Below are 5,132 nucleotides of genomic sequence, written 5' to 3' on the forward strand. Positions count from 1 at the left end.
TATATATATATATATATATATATTTACAAGTATAATGACAGTCTTTAACAATTCAAAACAATCTTCAAAACGTGTCGTACTATTTCAAAATGTAAATATTTTCCATGCTAGCATGATAATTCATTTTCTAACCAGGGAGACACTACAGGCAAATAGGGAAAACCTTTTAACTATAAGCTCACCATGAAACTTCCCCAGTTGATTACTGATATATATATATTTTGTGTATTTTGTAGTTTTTGGCATTTGCAGTTTTCTGAAATGCAATGTTAAAAATAGACATTATCTGCTGTTACTTTTTAGAGATTTTAGGAGAAATCTACAAATAAAAGTAGACAGTGTGTAATAAAATGATCACCTGAATGTGTATTTAGGATATTTTTTCCCATTAGTCTGAAGAAGACCTGTTATTGAAGCTATATAGCCAAAAACCTCAAAAATGAAAACGTATGATTTTGCGTTAGATAAGACAAAGATAAGATAAGACTTTATTGTCTCCTACAGGAGAAACTTGTCTTGGGCAGACGAGAGAAGAAAAATGGGGACATCTGCACATTAATACACAATAAGCATAACTAGAACATAAACATGCAATTATGTCATGCAAAATACGTTCAATAAACATCCAATAAACCTCACACAAGACCCCAGATTGCACAGTTCCCATTAAATCATGCTGTGATCAGTAATTTATGTATTGCACAATGCCGTGAAAAAACATTGCACCAATGCCCTGCCAGATATTCACCAATCATAATGGTGAGTACTAAAATTATTATCAATACTTAAACTCTGCACATTTAACCCTTGTGTTGTCTTCCTGTCGACCATGGTCCCTTTTTTTCAACATTATTATCGCTTTTTTTCAACATTTTTGTCACTTTTTTCAATGTTGTGGGTGCTTTTTTGGATGTTTTTTCCAAAGGTTTTTTGATATTTTTAATGTTGTCTTATTTCGACGGCCCATTTTTTGTGACTTAAATTTTTTTTTTTTAAATTAACTGAAAACGGGTCAATTTGACCCCAAGGACAACATGAGGGTTAAGCACCCCCCCTCTAGCAAGTCTCTCAGGATTTCGTGTGCGACAATGGAATCACTTGAAAAGTAGTTTGGTGTAAGGTCGACACAACACGACACGTTACGTTCCACCAGAAGAGAGGGCAGCTAGTAGCAGGTCACCCCCATTACATTTGTGTGGAGGATGAAATCTCTATAGGCAGACATCTTAAAGACTGTACAAGTAAAAAGTGTTTGGGAGGCCGACCCTTTAAAACAGGCGTTTATGTCTCGTAAAGCCTCCAATAAACAAGAGCTCTCTGACTCTGGTCAGAACAGAAACACTTGAGCCGGAGGGCTGTTGCGCTGTTTAATCTGCATTTACAACAACGCTTGGTAACAACGATTGGTTGTTCTGATTGGATTAACTTGTCTGAGCATTTCCTGATAGACGTCCCCCCCCCCCAGCCCCTCTGCAGTTAGAGGTAGCAGTGCATGTCTAATGGTGGCTCCATGAGGTTAACTTCTGCACTCATTTGTTTTGCGAGCCTTTCTCCGTGGCTCCCCATTCACGTCCTTACATCCAGGACATCTCACTGACAAATTATTTACAGATGCTTTTCAGCTCAACACACACACGCATACGCACACACACAGGCAAACAGGCACACATACACACATGCACGCAGGTATGGCAAGCGCAGACGCACACAGTGCTGTACCCATGTTTTATGTTTCTGCAAGAACAGGAACCTGCTGAAAACCAGTTTTTAAACTGAGTCAGGCCCGTTTTTTATATTGTAATGTAATGTTACTTTTACTAACTTTCCTGTATAATAAATGTACATGAAAACACATATGCACAAACACACAGACCCACAGACACAAACACACACAGGCACGCGCACACACTAGGTTTCCCAAGCAGGACTGGATCAGACAGAGTTAGGCAGTGGTTTGACTTCCACATAACACGGTGGAAAGTGAGAGTGTGGAGGTCTGGAGGGGGTGATGGATAGACACTTCTGCCTTGAACTCTGGTGACCCCCAGTTCAACCCCCAACCTTTGAAGCAGAGACTTTGAGTAATCGTTTTCAGCAAACATTTTTCTCGTTTAACCGTGACCCAAACTAATTTACAGTTTGTTTTTTTCAGTTTCTTGGGCACTATTTTGAAAGCAGGGAGCGTTTTTTCAGAACACTACACACAATTATCACAGCCACACACCCAATCAGCAGAACACCTCAGACCCTTTGCAAAATGAAACACCCTTGCAAAAAACTATACACTAATTACACAGTTTGAACCAGTTACACACTGCTGTTGCTAACCTAAAACACTTTTAGCATTGACTGTAAATGAAGTACACAAAGAAGGTGAAAATACACAATAAGTTCACCAAACACTACACCATATTAGTGCTGCAGACTGAGGAAAATATCGTTTATTTCTCTCCACATACTCAACTCAGCTAACATGTCATCATGGAGTTCTCATTGAGAACAAAACGTCCCAGTTTTCATGCTACAGTACTACAGTAGTGTGCATAACACTGTTAGCTCAGCAAACAACAGACACACAAAATACTGTATCCTGTACAGGTTACAATTACAGTAAAAACAACAACAACCAAAATAAAAGACCTGGAAAACAAATATAAATACAGTACAGACAATACTAGACTTACCTGCTGCTTTTTTATAGTGCTTAAACCTGAATGGTGTCTACAATTAAACAATCATGTGTTCACGTACCTGATGGCTGTGTTCCACAGATTGGATATCCTTCTGTGTCTAATTAATACAAGTGTGTTTAGTGTTTTGCAAATCACTGTGTGTATTGTTTTGCAAAAAGTGTGAAGCTGACATTGTGCTTATAGTGGTGCACATCTGGGCCAATGTTTTGTTCCTTGTAATTGTGTAACTGTGTAATACTTTTGTTTTCAGTGTGTAAGCAATCGGCAAAAACTGTAACTAAAGGTAAACTTAAACTCTGACATACATGCAGTACTTTACATGTCTAAAATTGAAGTGAAAAAAAGTTATAATCATGTGTCCCTGTGTTAATTGGTCTCTTGTTTCTGTTCAGGCACCGGTACCGTTAAAAAAAGTAAAAGTACAGATTTAGCACCGGTATCGGAAAAAACCCAGACGATACCTGACCCTACCTATGGGCCAGTAAGCCTATTATGAGAAAGGCAGTTTGGTGGTCCCCCTTCAGTAACCCTGAGGGCCCTCTAGGGGCCCTGTATGCCCTGTTGAAGACCTCTGGTCTACTACATTAGTAAAAAAGTCTCTAACAAGATTTGTCATAATATATATATATATATATATATATATATATATATATATATATATATATGTTCACTCACTAAACAAACAACCCACAAATGTCCCAGTCCAAAGCTGAGCATGTAAAAGTGATTTTAATTCTCACACGTCAGTTGCAAATTTTCCATAACAATTTATCAATCTGTCAGTGGTGAGCTGAACACACTACACAGACACAGAAGTTGGCCATTTTGGTGGCGTTCCCTCCTGCAGAAACAACAGGAAGCCCAACTGCAGGTTGGCTAATCTGGTGCTGTTAACGACTGGGCTTTGGAGCACGCCCACGGAGGAAACCGGAGCTTGTCATTGTAGCCGAGCCCAGACAGGTGAGGGGCCTGCTGTTGGTCCAAAGAATGTTCTGGGAGGATGTGCAACCACACGCACACGCACAAACACACACACAAGCACACACAGTCGTGTCTGGCTATCTTTGTGGGGACCAGTCATTGACATAATGCATTCCCCAGCCCCTTACCCTGACCTTAACCATCAAACCTAAATGCCTAACCTTAACCCTCACCCTAACCCTAACCATAACCTAACTCTAACCCTACTGCTAAAACCAAGTCTTATTCCTCAAAAAGCCCTTTAACATTATGGGGACCAGCATTTTGTCCCCACAAAGCTGTCAGGTCCCCATAAGTATACTGTACACGTTTTCATGATATGTTGGGATACATGACAAAAACATGAAGAATTAGGACATGTCTTTCCTAAGGTCCTACAGACCTATAAATGGAAGTGTTTCCCACCAATACTACAAGGAATAGATTGCACGCGCACACACACACACGTATGCGCGCATGCATAAACACATACACACACACTCACACATGCACGCATGCATGCATAAACGCATACACACACACTCACACTCACTCTCACACACACACACACACGCTCACACTCATCACATACATCATTGTGACATCTTTAAGTGGGAAATATGAAGATGGCCTAAATCCAATAAAAGGTGATGTAATCGTGTCCATTAGTCCAGACATCACAACACAATTCAAGACTTTCTAAAGTCACAGAACTTAACACAAAACTTCAGCAGGATGTATTATTTAGACTGGCATCATTGTGTTAAAAGTGATTAATCCAAAGGACGGCCAGCTGTATGTTTGCTAAATAACATTATCAGGAACATGACTTGCATGTTTGTTGCCATGTGTTTCTCATTAGTTTCTTTTTGTGCCAGTGAAAAGTGCACGTTGAACTTTACCCAACCTGCCAGTTTCTACACAGAAAAGACACAAAGCTGTCTTGCTGTTTTAATATTTTGGGTTTGTTAGCTTGACTGTGCATCATCAGTTTTTTCTTTTCTTCACTTTGAAAAGTCTGTCCATCTCGTACACGCCGTTTTACTCTCTAAATCAGTCGTGCTGGCCTGAGTCTCACCCGCCTGGCAGCATCCGAGCCTTTTGGTTTAATGTTCCCAATGAATGACAGAGCCTTTACACAGCAGACAGTTTGACTTGTCATAGAGGAGAAATCATCGGTGGAACTAACAACATTAAAGATGGCTCCATTCAAGCCAATAGTTAATACTGCCATTAGTTACACCTGTGTTGGAAAAGAAGAGAAGAAGGTTTCACTCCACATGTTTCTGTTGGTTTATGTTCTTTCACTGCAAAACGGGAAAAAAATATAATTTTACACTTGATTTTAAAGTAACTTAACATCCTAGCAGGTAGGCAACACATACAGTATGTAAAATAAATAGAAAGGTGTACAAAATCAACATGAAACTGTATTAACTTATCTATATTATATATATGTATATATATATATATACATAT

Source organism: Etheostoma spectabile, chromosome 6 (genome assembly GCF_008692095.1).
Source record: "Etheostoma spectabile isolate EspeVRDwgs_2016 chromosome 6, UIUC_Espe_1.0, whole genome shotgun sequence".
Lineage (NCBI taxonomy): Eukaryota > Metazoa > Chordata > Actinopteri > Perciformes > Percidae > Etheostoma > Etheostoma spectabile.